The sequence below is a fragment of the Girardinichthys multiradiatus genome, chromosome 12 (genome assembly GCF_021462225.1).
Source record: "Girardinichthys multiradiatus isolate DD_20200921_A chromosome 12, DD_fGirMul_XY1, whole genome shotgun sequence".
Taxonomy (NCBI): domain Eukaryota; kingdom Metazoa; phylum Chordata; class Actinopteri; order Cyprinodontiformes; family Goodeidae; genus Girardinichthys; species Girardinichthys multiradiatus.
The window spans coordinates 29,919,997-29,936,833 of NC_061805.1; the positions used below are offsets into that span (position 1 = coordinate 29,919,997).

The following is a 16,837-nucleotide window of genomic DNA, read 5'->3' on the forward strand; positions in this document are numbered from 1 at the left end:
CCCTCTCACCAGCTGACCTTTAGAGTTAGACAGCCCCGCAAGGATTAAGATGCTACAGTTGAATGGATAGGTTTTAGATAAGACTGTTGTTTCTCTTTCTGCCTCTTTCTGTATAAAAACTTTATAAATAAATTTACTTTTTCATGATTTTCACATTCAAATTTGCATAGATGGAACAAATCTTTAGATATTCATTAAAGAAGACACAAAATCAAAGCTGATCTTCTTGTCAGCAGAGCGAGCCTGCAAAACCTTGCAATCAACACTAAAATAAAATCAAACCAAATCAGATAAAAAGGAATAATCACAGAATGTTCAAACAGTTTGAACCTTTGTCAATCTTGGATCACTTGGACACATTTCTGTTGTTCATTAATGTGCACTCAGTCAAATAAAACCAACAAAAACGTATGAAGGCACCCTACCATTCTTAATTTAATGACCGAACACAGTAACACATCTATGCACATCACTGTCCTTTATGATTATTGGCCTCCTAAGCTCAGCAAAGGCAGATTTTGACTGATAAGACATGTAATCTGATAATGTACAAAATTCATCACTCTGCTAAGAACCTTTCCTCCTTCTCTCAAGACAGACTCATTTATTATGAAGAAATCCATAAGTCTAATAAGGAGTGGGCTTGTAGTGAAGACAGAAATAAAAGAAGCGGGAGTGCCCAAAAATCAGAATGAGATAGATCAAGACATTTATATTCTGTGAAATCTTAGGTAATTAGATGGATTAATGAATTTGAGACAATTTCTGAAATGGAGATTAATTCCTACAACTTGGCCATCATGCTTTCTATTTATCACTGTCCTTCAAGAATGTCATTAATAAGCAATAGAAATGACCTGTCCAAGGGATAATGTGAGTAATTCATAAAGTAACAATCTGTTGGAAGAAGTGATTGAACTTAATAGAAAACGGGAAGAGAGAAAATGTGAGGATTGTTCGAAAGCAGTCACTGGTTTTTGACAGGATTTAATTATAATCATCGTTATGCTATGATTAATGTAATTATGACCCCACTTGCATGATTTATGATAATATAATTATCATAGTATGGTTGTATGGTCAGCACTTGCAACTTTTCAACTTTTTCCCCTTGAATGTTGGATAATTCAATGAAGATACAAAGTTTTTTAAACAAAAATTGAAAATGTTTTACTCTCTGCAACTTTTGCCTATTAGAACTTGTTGTGTGCATGGTGGTCTGCCTCTGTGTCCCTATGCTGGACTGGGGACTTGTACAAATTGTACAATCCTGACTAAATGTAAGCGAGTATAGAAAGTAAATAACAGTGTTCAAGATGAGATAACTAATTTGTCAGTTATGTATCCTTTGTGGTAAAAGCTGTTCACAAAAGATATACAGTATTTTATTGACCACATTGCCTGTTACAAACTTTCTACTACCGGTACTTTGAGTTTGAACAGATCACATTGTGAGTTGTCAAGAGGCAGATGGGTCTTATTAACTGCACACATGCTCAACTTTGAAACCAATGGGTAAGGGAGTGGCCTCACACATATAGTGAGAGTTCCAGTCTCAACAACGGAGGATCATCATATTTTGCATTAAGTATCATGCAACTCCATGATATCAGAGCTTGCCATATGGACGGATATTCAATTCAGTATGTTTGCATAGTGTTAACTTGAAACACACACAAGTAACTCCACAGCATGATGCTGCCACCAACATCTTTCATTGTGGGCATTGTGTTCTTTTGGTGATGCGCCATGTTGTTAAAGTGCTAGATATCCCTTACAAGGACCAAAGATTTTAGTTTGGCACCTTCTCAACATAACAATTTCTTCTACAAGGATTTGGGAGATTTTAGCCTGGTCTAGATGTTTTAGATGTTGAGAATTATTTATTGCATCCTTACTACAGAGTCTAAAAATATGAAGAATACAAGAGACTGAAACACAACCAGCTTTCAAAAAATTATAAAACATTTCTGCATTGCCTTCCAAACTGAAGCGGATGCATTCTAGTGTTTTCAAAAGTTTTGGAGAAATTTCCAATTTCTGTAATGTCCTTGTTGTCCCACCCAGTTATTGGTGACCACATTTACTGTGCCATGGTGTATATATTTATACAATGAGATCATTTTGATCCAAATAAACAAATATCAGAAACATTTGTTTGTTTGTGTCAGGGTGTGTGTAGCGAAGGACCCCGGAATGCAGACTAGCATGATGGTGAGTGGAAAAAATATTTAATAACAAAAAACTCACTCACTAGGAGGCAGGAACCAAAACAATAAACGGACAGGCAAGACAGGCAAAACTGACATGGGCAGGCTGGCAAGACAGGCTTGACGTGAACAGCAGGACATGAGCATGATCCAGAAAGCAAGACTTGAGCATGATTTCAAAACAAGGCGTGAACATGATTTGAAATGATTCCGCCATGAATAACTGAACAGGTGTGTATTTATGGACAGATTAACTAGGTGCAGGTGAACCAAATAAAGTTGATTGACAGGACAAAACGTGGCTCGAGCAGAACGGAAACTCTTGAATACAAACTAACAGAAACTAGAAAAATATAAAACTAAAGCATAACCAGGAAAATAATAAACAGAAACATGATTGTACTCATTGTCTTCCGCTTTATCCAGCAGGGTCAGCAGACTCAGCAGAGACGCCCAGACGTCCCTCTCCCCAGACACCTCCTCCAGCTCCTCCGGGGGGAGCCCAAGGCGTTCCCAGGCCAACCGAGAAACATAGTCCCTCCAGCGTGTCCTGGGCCGTCCCCTGGGCCTCCTCCTGGTGGGACATTCCTGGAACACCTCCCGAGGAAGGCGTCCAGGAGGCATCCGGTATAGATGCCCAAGCCACCTCAACTGGCTCCTCTCGATGTGGAGGAGCAGCGGCTCTACTCCGAGCCCCTCCGGGATGGCCGGGCTCCTCACCCTATCTCTAAGGGAGTGTCCGGCCACCTTACGGAGGAAGCTCATTTCAACCGCTTGTATCCGGGATCTTGTTCTTTCGGTCATGACCCAAAGTTGATGGCCACGCACTCGGCTGCGAACGGCCCCAGTGCGTGCTGTAGGTCTTGGCTAGAGGGGGCCAGCAGGACCACGTCATCTGCAAAAAGAAGAGACAAAATCCTCTGGTCCCAAAACCAGACCCCCTCCTGCCCTTGGCTGCGCCTAGAAATCCTGTCCATAAAAGTTATGAACAGGACCAGTGACAAAGGGCAGCCCTGCCGGAGTCCAACATGCACCGGGAACAGGTCCGACTTAGTGCCGGCAATGCGAACCAAACTCCTGCTCCGCTTGTACATAGACCGGATGGCCCCTAGTAAAGGGCCCCCGATTCCATACTCCTGGAGCATCCCCCAGAGGGCATCACGAGGGACACAGTTGAATGCTTTCTCCAGGTCCACGAAACACATGTGGACCGGTTGGGAAAACTCCCATGGACCCTCGAGTACCCTGTAGATGGTATAGAGCTGGTCCAGTGTTCCACGGCCGGGATGAAAACCACACTGCTCCTCCTGAAGCCGGGGTTTGACTATCTGCCGGACTCTCCTCTCCAATACCTTGGCGTAGGCCTTACCAGGGAGGCTGAGGAGTGTGATCCCCCTGTAGTTGGAACACACCCTCCGGTCACCCTTCTTATGTAGGGGGACCACCACCCCAGTCTGCCAATCCAGAGGCACTGTCCCCGTCCGCCACGCAATGTTGAAGAGGCGTGTCAACCATGACAGCCCCACAACATCCAAAGACTTGAGGTACTCAGGGCGGATCTCATCCAACCCCAAAGCCCTGCCACCGCAGAGCTTTTTAACCACCTCGATGACTTCAGCCTGGGTGAAGAAAGAGTCTAACCCCGAGTCCCCAGCCTCTGCTTCCACCAGGGAATGCGTGATGGCAGGATTGAGGAGATCCTTGAAGTACTCCTTCCACCCCCCTATAATGTCCCCAGTCGAGGTAAGCAGCTCCCCACCCCCACTGTCAACAGTGTTGGCAAAGCACTGCTTCCCCCTCCTGAGGCGCCGGATGGTTTGCCAGAATCGCTTCGGGGCCAACCGGTAGTCCTTCTCCATGGCCTCACCGAACTCCTCCCAGGTCCGAGTTTTTGCCTCTGCCACCGTCCGGGCCGCGGCACGCTTGGCCCCACGGTACCCGTCAGCCGCCTCAGGAGTCCCACAAGCCAACCACAGCCGATAGGACTCCTTCTTCAGCTTGACAGCGTCCCTTACTGCCGGTGTCCACCACCGGGTTCGGGGATTGCCGCTGCGACAGGCGCCGCAGACCTTACGGCCGCAGCTACGGGTGACAGCATCGACAATAGATGCGGAGAACATGGTCCACTTGGACTCTATGTCTCCAACATCCCTCGTAATCTGGTCAAAGCTCTCCCGGAGGTGAGAGTTGAATACATCCCTGGCCAATGGATCCACCAGACGTTCCCAGCAAACCCTCACTATGCGTTTGGGCCTGCCAAGTCTATCCGGCTTTCTCCTCCCCCAGCGGATCCAACTCACCACCAGGTGGTGATCAGTGGACAGCTCAGCCCCTCTCATCACCCGAGTGTCCAAAACATGCGGCCGAAGGTCTGATGATACGACAACAAAGTCGATCATTGACCTCCTGCCTAGGGTGTCCGGGTGCCAAGTGCACTGATGGACACCCTTATGTTTGAACATGGTGTTCATTATGGACAATCCGTGACTAGCACAGAAGTCCAATAACAAAACACTGCTCGGATTCAGATCGGGGAGGCCATTTATCCCGATCACGCCTCTCCAGGTGTGAGTGTCATTTCCCACGTGGGCGTTGCAGTCCCCCAGCAGAATAATGGAGTCCCCGGGAGGGGCACTATCCAGCAACCCCGACAGGGACGCCAAGAAGGCCATTTACTCCGCACTACCACTCGGCCCGTACGCTGAAATGATAGTCAGAGACCTCTCCCCAACCCGAAGGGTGAGCTGGGGGGCGACAAGCAAACCCACCCCAGCCCGCCGCCTCTCCCCATGGCCACCCCTCTCGAGGAGATGGGTTCCAGAGCCCACGCTGTGCGTGGAGGCGAGCCAGACTATTTCTAGTTGATGTCTCTCGACCTCCCGCACAAGCTCAGGCTCCTTCCCCCCCAGCGAGGTGACATTCCACGTCCCTAGAGCCAGCCTAAGCATCCGGGGATCGGGCCGCCGAGGTCTCCACCTTCGTCCGCCGCCCAATCCCCTTTGCACCGGTCCCTTACGGTTCCCCCTGCAGGTGGTGGGCCCACTGGGGGATGGTCTTGCGTCTCTCGTTCGGGCTTGGCCTGGCCGGGTCCCACAAGGAGCAACCCAGCCACCAGGCGCTCTCCGACGAGTCCCGACCCCAGGCCTGGCTCCAGGGTGGGACCCCGTACCGGGCGATGTCACGTGCCTCGATTTCATAGTCGTCAGAAGCATGATTCAAAAACTTAATTGTGAAACAGACCAACAAAACCCAAAACACCCACAAATCATAACAGTATGTTCAGTTGAATTGTATAATTGTATTATCTACAAAGGAGAGTGGATTCTTTACAACACACATGTTCTACCTCACTGCATCTTAATGTATGGCAAAAGTCAGACAAGTCTTTTTCAACTGGTGGGTCCCGATCTGCCAATTGCTTTTATTTGTGCAAAAAGTGCATAGAAAAAAATATGCGGAGTCTCCTCTATTGACACTCCTTACAGTGGATGGTGAGAATGTCACATAATGTGAGTTGACACCCATCTTTTCACACCACAGAAGAATACTATTTGAGCATGAGAAAGGTTCAAAACAGACTATAGGATGTACTATTTTCCTGTGTCACAAAGGGTACACATCCCCTTGATCATCATCACAAATATAATCACGTTGCTAAGTAGCAGGAGAGTCAGCTGGTGGGGCCATCATATGAACCCACGCTGAGCCTCTCTCAGTTCCGGTGCTTCACTGTGATAAGTCTTCTTTTCTTTGTTACTCCAGTATTAGTCAAAAGAACACTAACTTTTTTAAACTTGAATATTTAAAGTTGTATAGAAAAAACTATACTGAAAAACTGATTTCTTTCCTATATAGCACTGTTGGTTAAAGATTTTAAGTGAGAAGATTCTCAGCTAGAGAAACATAATTTACTGGCTGTTTATTGGCTGTTACTGATTGATCTAATTGTTAATCATAAGCTTAATGCTTGATGAGAGACTGAATAAAAAAAAAAAACTGACTGGCTTGGGTTACTGCTTGTCAGTAAGGGTCATGATGGGTGCCAAATTCTGACAATGTGAGAACCACTTTGTCAGACTATGGATTCACAATTCAATGCCAGCAATGCTGTTAACACCACAACAGATTGGGCTGGTGCCATAACATGGAGGCATTAGTAGTTTTATATTATGTTCAGAGATGAAACTTGCCTTTATCTTACTACATATGACCTTTGCATGTGGTTAAGACAGTGTCTAGGGGTAGAAAAAAAATCCAGCTACGTTATGGGGAGACCAGCATTGCTTTTGGCATCTTGATGTGGGGAGCAGTAGGATAGTAAGATTTAGGGAGTCAGTGTCAGATGAATGTATTAACCTTTCTGAGAAAGCACTCTTTTACCGTTAACAAATAAATGGCTGTCCAAACACCCAGTTCTTTAGTATGGACATTCTCCTTATATTAAGAAAAAGTAACAAAACTGAATGACCCTTGTCTGTACTTAGTGTCTCTATCCAGCTTTGAGAAGGTAGCACACCCAAATGACACTGTGTAGTGTTTCCACACTTCTAAAGCAGTTATGCATTTCAACAGACACATGACCTTTCAACATGTGCATTTTCATTTCATTTCATTCCCACATCTCCACCTGGTGCATAACTTAGTCATTGTTTATATATTATGACAGCTTTTTTAAAATGTTGTGACAGTCCAGCATATAAAAAAGATATAGTGATCCAAAGTAAACACCAGCAGGAAAAGCTGTTACATTTGCATCACTTATTAATGTAAATGAGTTTAATGGAGGGTTGTATGACTATGCAGAGGATTGCTACTACATAAATACATCTGGTCCCAAACACAAATAATTGTTGCCTGCAGGAAAATCTTGAAAGAGCACCATTAAACATTTACTGTAAATGCTGACTTAATGGCACCAGATGTGGTTGTGTTGATTTGATGAAGACCAATTTTTGATCCCTGGGTCAGTTGAGCAGCTTTTAACTTTCCAGGTGCAGTTAAACGAGAGGAGATATCATTTGGTGGTCTATCATAAATAAATTAATGTTTTAACTTGAAGTTGTAAATCAATGCTTTGCATAAAAAAATACATTTCAGATCCAAGTGCAAATTGTGTTTTTTCTGCTATTTGTCATAAACAACAGAGGCCTCAAAACAGAGACAAAATTTTCAGAATCAGTATATAAGTTGCATAAATAAGACCTCAGACTCAACTTAGATATATGCCCTACAGACTTGTGTTTTGACTTGGACTCCTGGTCTGAAACTCAAGTCTTTGGAACATTTTTTATCTTACATAATGAAGAGTGAAAAGAAGTCAGTGTTGTGCAACAATGTGCTTAAGGTATTTAATAGTTCATTAAATCATTCTGGTCTGTCAAGTATTGTCCTATGAATACCAACCCAATATGGTGGTGGTATTAGAACAATTGATAAATGAGCACTGACAGTCTCAAAACGGCTAATGTTGCACATATATGGAATAAATTCATGTAACACACTTTTTACTGGGCTAGAACAGTTCAACAACAGCAACCAAGCAAAATGAAGGAATAAAGAACTAATGAACTATGAACAAATAAAGGAAAAAGCATACCAATGCAATGGTTGAAAACAATAACCAATAAAATAATGCAATGATATAATAGTTCAATGTTCAATTTATGTTTAAAAACCAAGGTTTATCCTGAGGAATTTTGAATTACTTTTAAAATTAATTAAGAACAGCAATTGGTATCTCTTCAAACAATCAGTCACAATGCAAAATCAGAAGTTAAGTGAAACATTATTTTAATAAAATAGTATTTGCCAACATAAAAAATCAATAACCCCTTTTGACAATTGATTCTCAATGTTGGTTTAGACAGCCAGAATTATTTTAGTAAAAATAATATTTAAGGAAATATGATTTTCCAAAATAGAAATAAATAACCTTTTTGGACAATTGATTTTTAATTTGTGCAAACAGCCATTATTATTTAGGAAATCATATCTTAAAATATTATTCTTTAATTTAGAAATTAGTAACTTTTTTGGACAATCAATTCGTAATATTGTTTTAATCAGCTATAATTTTCTTAGAAAAAACAATATTTAAGAAATATTATTTGCCGAATTAGAAAGCAATAATCTTTTGGACAATTGATTTAAATGTTATTTTAACTAGCCATCACATGAAGTAATGAACTACTCAAATGGCCGGGAGGAATGTTAATGGACCTTGCTGGCCATCATCAAATCAACCTACTCCCACCCAAAAAACACTGCCAGAATAAAATGCTTGATCAAAGCAGGGCACAAAAACTGGTGCATGCTATTATTTTCAATAGGACAGGTTTATTCTTTTCAATGCATGTCTCTGTTAAAAAAATTCTTTGTAGAGCTGCGGCTCATCCAGAATGCTGCCAGACTCTTGACCAACACCTGGAAGTGTGTTATGAAATTACTGCACTTGCTTCATTTTTCAACTGATATAATTTTAAGTCTTGTTGATGGTCATAAAGCCCTGCATGGTCTTGGGCCTAAATATATTTCAGAGCTGCTTATCAGGTATGAACCATGTAGATCCCTAAGGTCATGAGAGACATGACTGCTCTGTGTTCCAAGGAAACAAGTGAAGGTGGCAGTTAGTTTGCTTTATCATTTCTATTAAATCTTAGCTTTGTATGTGCTTAAATTAAGTCATTTTAACATTTCTTCCTTATATCTGATTATGTCTCATGTTTTTTATGCTTTTACGTAATGCTTGATTTGTCTTTATAAAGTATCAGGTGCATTTTTAATATGTGTTTCTTGTGTTTTGTGTAAAGCACTTTATATTAGCCTCTGTATAAATAGTGCTATACAAATAAATTTGCCTTGCTTTACATGTGAGCAGACAGACATACAAAACTTGCACATATGTATAAATGTATCCTCAGTTAGCTCCTATAACAACCAAATCTATTTGGAGAAATCTTTAAACTTCCTTGCACTCCAAGCATACTGTCGGGGTTTTGGTTTGTGTGTGTGTGTTTTTGTGTTTCCAACATTGTGTACAGTTTCCCAGATGGTGCTGGAGTTCTCAGGTGCACTGGTGGACAGGTGCGTCTTGTTCTGCTGATTGCTTGGAGGAGTATTTAAGCAGGAGGCTGCCAGCACTTTGATGTGAGAGTGTTTGCCTACAGTGGTAACAAACTCAGCCACCTCTAGACTAAGCTTTGGTTTTTGTGCTCCTCATAACCTTGTTTATGCTCCTTCCCAGGCTGAGAACCTGACTCTTGGATTTACTGCCTCAGAAGACTCTGTGGTTAAAAAGCACTTACAGACTTCGCTTCCTGAATTATTGTCTTCGACTGGATTTCGCTCTGGCTGGCAGCCACCCTGATTCCTTCGTTTCTCTGCATCTGGACATTAAGCGTATCCTGTCCACCCTCCTACATAAGCCATTACAACTTGGATTACCTCTTGGTTTTTGCTCCATCTCAGAACAGCACCAGGAGAAGACATCAAGACGAACACTGCTTATATGGACCTCAACCCCTGGCGACCTGACTACATCAAACTAGTAAGCCGTTCACTATCCCAGCTCAGAGTTTTTGTCACTAGTTTTTCGTCTTATTTCAGTCCCTTGTCTCACCAGTTCTCTTCCCTTTCCTTCCATACAGTTGGAGATTTACCTGTTCTTGTTCCAGATTATTAGTCACTCAAACATCTTTTACTGATTTTCGTTCTCTGGAGTGTCCTTCTGTATGTGGGTCAGAGCTGTTTCGAACACAATGACACATACCCTGATGCACATCAAAATTTTTTCTGAATGTAGAAAGACAAATCCTAAATGTCACTGACTGTCCTTGAAACAGCTAGCGTTTATCCCATCTCTACTGTCTGCTCTTCCATCAGTGCTAATTACTGTAAATTAATTTTAATTGAGGATACTGAACCTTGCCTGATGTTGGAGATTTAGAGTCAATAGGCATGTAATGGCATGCTGTCTTTGTCTGTCATTAATCAAGGTTATTTATGAAGGTGCTGCCCAAAGGATCAGAGGAACATGTGTCAGTTAATGTTAAAAACTGTGCCGAGCTGTTTGGAAAGGTCTAGAACTACTAATTTGCATTTAAAAACATCTGCAAGAGATCAGCGCTAGTGAGAAGGAAAACCTTGCAAATGAAGATTTCAGTCATCAGACCTTTTAATATTTTGTTAGTATTTTTGTACAAAAAGATAATGTCAAACCTTAATTGCTTTTGAGAAATCTCTATGGAAAGAATATCTTTGCCATCAGGCCTCACCCCCCTTCACTTTTCCTCAGTAAGTGAACCAACAACATATTAAGCAATCACTCACAGACATGGAACTGGGCCGACAGCAATTGCATTAGCAATTTTATTTGAATTGGTCCTCTTTAAAGTTTATATAAAAAATTTTCCTTCCAAAACATAAACGTTTATTGAAGGTCAGTATTATCTGCAGGTGAAATGCAAAGTGCTTTCACAAATTATGGGCTGGGTATTCTGAGTATGTTCTTTCTAACTCTAGGCTTTTTTTTTTTTTTCTCCATTTAGCCACACTTTGATTTTTAAACAAGATCACAATGATCTACCTGTATAAAAAAGCAGTATCATAATCTACTATACTTAAGAGTAGGGGTTTGACAAGCTCTCACACCACTAATAGAATACAATATTTCTCAAAGTTAAGTCTAACTCATGAACTGCTGTCTGTTTTTAAATTGCATCTTTGATATTTACAAGGGTTCATTTTAAACTATGATGCTATTCTTGACTTTATGATCGGTTTAAGGGGACTTTTGATTAATAGAACGAGAGCCAACATGCCGCACAGCAAATCCAGTAAACAACCAGGTGACGAAATGCCACAGGGAAGCTTAAACAATGGTTGGCTTTAAAATAAAAAATATTTATGTTGAAAATCTGAATTTAAATCGACAATGGATTAATTCTTACAGAGACCTTTATATTGAGAGACTGTGGTAATTATTAAAATTGTCGGTGTCACTGCTCCCATGAAAATTAGGCAAAAATGAGAAAAGGATTAAGAGAAAAGTATGAAAAAATACAAACACATTACAGTTATTGGGTTGTGATTCTGGAGATTTGTTGTGTAGGTGTGATTTCCAGAGTTGGGTGTGGCCCGGTAGGCTACAGTGTTCACAGCTGACTGCAATCTCCTCATCAGACTGCCGGGGAATGAAAGGTGCTGCTGGACAATAATTTTCTGCCTTATGAATGACCATTTCTATATCTATTTCTACATATTCAAGATGTCATTTGTGATAACAGAAAAATAGGCCTTTGAAAAACTCACCTTTTGTGTATTTTGTGCTTCCTAGGTCCAAGCCACATGAAAGATTCTTTCTGAGATGCCACGTTCCTCCAGTCACTTCTTCCTAGAAAAATGAGACAGGCATCTCTTAGAAGATGACAAAACAATGTAAAGGGAGCATCCATTTCCAAAAGTATAATTGTTTATATTTTTTAAATGTATACTACAGTATCAATATGTTTACTCTTCTCTAATGAATGGAAACAATCTTTATTGGCATTAGAGCGAATAAACCCTTATCATTGCTGACCAGATTTTTGCCTATTTCCACTGCCATTGATTTAACCTTTGGTGATAAGCTCCAAGTCTTTGAGTGTGGAAGGTTTCTTGCCATCATTTGAATCTTTAGCTCTCTCCACAGATTCTCCATCAAATTTAAAGTCTGAACAATATTGCAGGCTTTTAACTGAATTGATATAATACTCTGATTACAAAATTCTCTTTAATTTTTTAAAGCAGCTTACATTCTGGACTTCTGTATTTTGTTAATCCTAACTGACCTAAAATTAGATTTAGTCTGATTTAATGTTAAGCAGTAAGAAATAAATACTAAATAGTAATGTTTTTTACACACTGTATGTACATATCTGATTCCAACAGTATCTTTAGTTAACTATGCCAACAGAATGTAAAACCAAGGAGACTTACCTTGGATAGTACATCCAGATGATCATATAAACAAAACAGAAACATCAGGAAAGGATATGGGCTGATCTGATGGGAAGCTACATTCAGGTTCCCTGCAGGGGAAGAGATACAGTTTGCCTAAATGTGTCAAAAATAGCTTTTTTCCACAGATATAGTTCCTTTAACATTATAATCCTTCCACTTTATTTGATATAAAACAGACATATACAATATATATATAATCTAAGGTTATATACAGTATTGATGATTGCATTTTAGGTATCTTGTTGAAAGATTTAGCTTGCTAATGCTCTGATGTAGAGATATACCTAAATAAAATTTTCTAGTGTGGTCTTCTAAGCCACATTGTCTATAACAATAACACCAGTGACTGACATTCTCATCTGTTAACCACCAAACTAGAAGAGGGGTTGAAGAGTGTGGGCATGATACCCTGACAATAAAGAACAAGAAGGGGATGTAGATGAGAAGAAGACAAGATTTTTAGGAGCTTGGCATTAACTGAAGCCATTATTCTAGCTTTATGGTTAAATGATGGCAGATAATGTAAGAAAAGGTCAGTGCAGCATGTCAGCCAACAATAGATCAATAGGACTGATGATTGTGGTTGCACAGTGCTTAAGCTAAATCCAGGGGACTTGTTTTTCACAGTGAACCCCTTCCATCTTTTATTTTCTTCAGCTTCTAGACATTTTATGTTTTGTAACAGAGAATGAAAAGAGAGTATTAAGTGTGCAAGATTTATCAGTATTCTGTTTCACAATAATTGAAATAGAATCACTAAGAAATAGTTTAACCTTTTTTTTTCCTTTATATCAATGAAAAAAAGGTTAAACATTTCAGTAACTGAAATTTCCGAAACAAGTATGCATGGGATGCATAGCAATGCATACAATGCTGAGCCTGCAGGAGATGTCATGGACATTCATGGCCGTAGCTACCATTTTTCTGCTGTGTATGTAATATAAAAATAATGTAAACAATGCTTTCGAATGAAGTGGTTCTTTGAGTAGCTCTACCTGGTTATTGTAGGAGGCGCTGCAACTGTGTAAGGCAGCCAAACTCAATGTTTACAAAGAAGAGTCCAGCTCTGCATACCCTACCATTAAAATCAAGACCAGAAGAAGAGTGCAGCTGATGGTGAAACGTAGCAGAGGTAACTTGCTAAAAATATTCTACTTAATATTCCTTTCTTCTCCAAATAGCAGCTCACTAGTCTTTACTGTCAGGTTCTGTGAGTTGCTGCTTGTATTTTTGTGCCTGCTATTAACTACACTTCGCCCCTAGGTGTCGCTTGTGCTCTGTTGGTTTGGGACAGGTGTTTTCCATCTCCGTGATCAAGCTGGGAGGTTTAAAAGGAGCAAGGTGGCAGCACTTCGACGCCTGAGTGTTTTGCCTCTGTGGTAACATTCAACTGGCCAAGTTTAAGACATTCACGTTTGGCTAAGCTTCGACTTATCAGTCTTGTGCTTGCTTATTTCTAGCTTCAGCTTTGGACCCAGTTCAAGCTCCTTTGAAAGTACCAACCTGACTTTGCCTTCTTTGCCAAGATTTCCAGTCAGGCTTTGCTGGCAGCCATTGGACTCCATACTCTCAGCTTCCCCGAGCGAAACCTGTCCACCATCCAGCAAGCGGCACCTCTGGACTCTGTCTGTAAGGAAACACCAAATCAAAGTTCTGATCCGTGGGAAGGATCAGTTAATCAAAGTAACCAGGCCAACCAAGCTTACCACTGCAAATCCTAATTGTCCCCATCCTCTACTTAACTGTACCCTTCAATGCAGCCGAGAGGTTCCAGTCCCAGATCCCGCCTTCATCGGATCTGTGATCAAATAAACACTTTAAACTTCATAATCTCTCTGAGTGTTTTCTGCATGTGGGTCAGACTGGCTAAAAACAAAGTGACAGAACACTCAGGCCAAGCTGACACAGCAGAAACACTAAAAATAACTTTATCTGAACATAGTCACCAAATTCAGGCTCAAGGTTCATCTCTCCGCGCTCTCCATGAACAACAAAGGCAAACTAACCAACAGCTTGAACAGATTTCCTCTCTCTTACAGCATGTTCTCAGTACCAAGGATTCCCTTTCGCCTGGTGGCGCTACTGAACCCCTGCTGTCTCAACAGCTACCTTCCGGACGTGACGTAACTTCCCCTAACCTGGAAACATTTTCTGGCCAGATCAGAGACTGTGGAGGATTTCTGCTGCAGTGTAAGCTGGTGTTCAACCGGTCACCTCAATCATTCCCTTAAGATGATGTCAAGATTTCTTATGTATTAGGATTATTAACAGGATGGGCTGAATCCAGGTTCACAGACTGTAATAAGTTTGGTTGCACCTATGATGAATTTATTAAGGAATTCAAACAAACATTCGTTCAGGAGACAGATCAGACACATATTGCACGCCGCTTGTGGGTGCTACAACAAGACAAACCTCTGAGTTTTCTATAGAATTCTGCACATTGGCTGCAGCTTCAGGCTGGGACCAGCAGGCACTCAAAGCCTTATTTTTTCAGTCACTGGATGAGGCTGTAAAAGATGAGTTAGCCCTGATAGACAAACCAAAAGAATTAAATGACTTTATTGCCCTAGCAATACGAATCGATTCACGTATGAGAGAAAGAAGAATCCATTCTGGGCAATTAGTAAATAAGTCACAATTACTCTCTGGATCTAGATCCACTTCCGCAACCGCTCAGTCTGTCAGAACCCGAACCCATGCAATTAGGTAGGGCCAGGCTTACTCCAGAGCGACAGCATCGAAGGAAAGTATATCAATGCTTTTATTGTGGTTCACCTGATCATTTTGTCTACTCGTACCCACTTCGGCCAAAAGGGGGGGTCCGTCGACTGTAAAGGGGGAGCCGGCGGACCAACACTGTAGCTCCAAGAACCCTAGATTCACCTTGCCTGCCACTTTGTTGTATAATAACGAACTTATCAGCTTTTCGGCCTTGATTGATTCTGATAGCGATCAGAATTTAATTGATCAGGCTCTGGTCAGCAAATACCAGATTGAGACTGAACTTCTCCCTGTGTCATGCCAAGTCCAGGCTCTGGATGGTAGTTCCCTCCATTCCATTATTCATCAGACCAAACCCCTCGAATTGGTGTTATCAGGTAATCACAGAGAATTCATCATGCTCCTTGTTTTTTCCATTTCACAAAGTTCTGTGGTTCTAGGCCTTCCCTGGCTGCAGATTCATAACCCACATCTTAATTGGACTGAAGTCTGTGTTGAATCCTGGTCTTCTAAATGTTTATCTTTTTGTTTACAGTCGTCTGTTTCACCTAACATCCCAGTTTCGGACCATAAGCAGGAGGAACCTTCCGATCTCACTCAAGTCTCCACCGCATATCATGACCTTAAAATGGTGTTCAGCAAATCTAAGGCCCTATCTCTGCCTCCTCACTGGCCCTATGACTGCACAATTGATCTTCTCCCTGGAGCACCTTTACCTTCAAGTCGCCTGTACAATATTTCTAATCCTGAACGAGCCACCATGGAAAAATATATTTCCCTGGCAGCTGGTATCATCCGTCCATCATCCTCTCCCCTTGGTGCTGGATTTTTCTTTGTCGGGAAGAAGGATGGATCCTTGTATTGACTACCGTGGACTTAATCAAATCACTGTTAAAAATAAATATCCATTACCATTACTCTCTTCTGCCTTTGAACCGGTACATGGTTCCACTGTGTTCACCGAATTGGACTTACGCAATACTTACCACCTCGTCCAAATTCGCAAGGGTGACGAGTGGAAGACTGCATTTAAGATGCCTTTAGGGCACTTTGTGTTTCTAGTTATGCCTTTTGGACTCAGCGATGCGCCAGCAATGTTTCAGGTGCTAGTAAATGACATTTTGACAGATTTTTTTGAACATTTTTGTGTTGTGTATTTAGATGACAATTTACCTTCCATAACACTGTTTAAGTTTAGTTAGAATTGTTATTGCCCATTGATGATGTTTGATTTATGCTGGTGCATTTTCTGTGAGCAGCTGTGACAGACTAATGATGTTTCTATTTCAAGAGCTAATGTTTCAATCCAATAAATTAAGACAGAAAGTTTATTTTCTTATTTTTTTTAAGTTTGACTTTTTTTTTTTGCTGGTTTTATGAATGAACACGGATCCTTTGTTTATTTAATCCAGACGATGAAAATAGATTAAATAGATGGCTGCTGTCCTTCCACTCCAGCCAGGATACATTCCTGAGACCCATGTCCCTGTGTTGTTCAAAACAAACAAAAACTGACTAGCCTTTATTACATTCACTTTAGACTATTACTGACCACGGATAGAAGTGTTAAGTTATTACAGTGATATCCAGGCTAAATTTGACTGCAAAGAAAACAATAAAAATTACAGTTTTGCTATTAAATGTATGTATTACTTAATAAAGCACCCTTTATGTTTGTGTTCTTTTAGAAAAATATTTCAGTGAGTCAAATCTAACATCAATTCAGACAAAGGCAGATTAAGGCAGGTGGATAACTTTAGTCTATGTTTTTGATTTGTCAGGAGAGACAGGTGAGAGAGTGAGTACAGAGGTAAGAAGTATGCTCAGATATTGTTTTTTGAATGTGTTTGTTCAGTGTGAGCAATCAACATTCATATAAATTAATTCATGTCATTCAGTGAGTC

General features: G+C 41.0%; 1 long non-coding RNA gene across 7 annotated transcripts; it reads left to right on the forward strand.

Annotated features, from left to right (window-relative positions):
- Nucleotides 1–9,370: 9,370 nt before the first annotated feature.
- On the forward strand, nt 9,371–16,264 carry LOC124877430. Of its 7 annotated transcripts, none has more exons than XR_007040518.1 (8): nt 9,371–9,756; nt 9,857–11,408; nt 11,545–11,670; nt 13,218–13,341; nt 13,473–13,588; nt 13,670–13,838; nt 14,249–14,399; nt 15,469–16,264. It is a non-coding gene; the product is annotated as an uncharacterized LOC124877430 (long non-coding RNA). The 7 variants fall into 7 exon arrangements; XR_007040519.1 differs by having other exon boundaries at nt 14,315–14,399; XR_007040516.1 differs by having other exon boundaries at nt 13,670–14,399.
- Nucleotides 16,265–16,837: the final 573 nt, after the last annotated feature.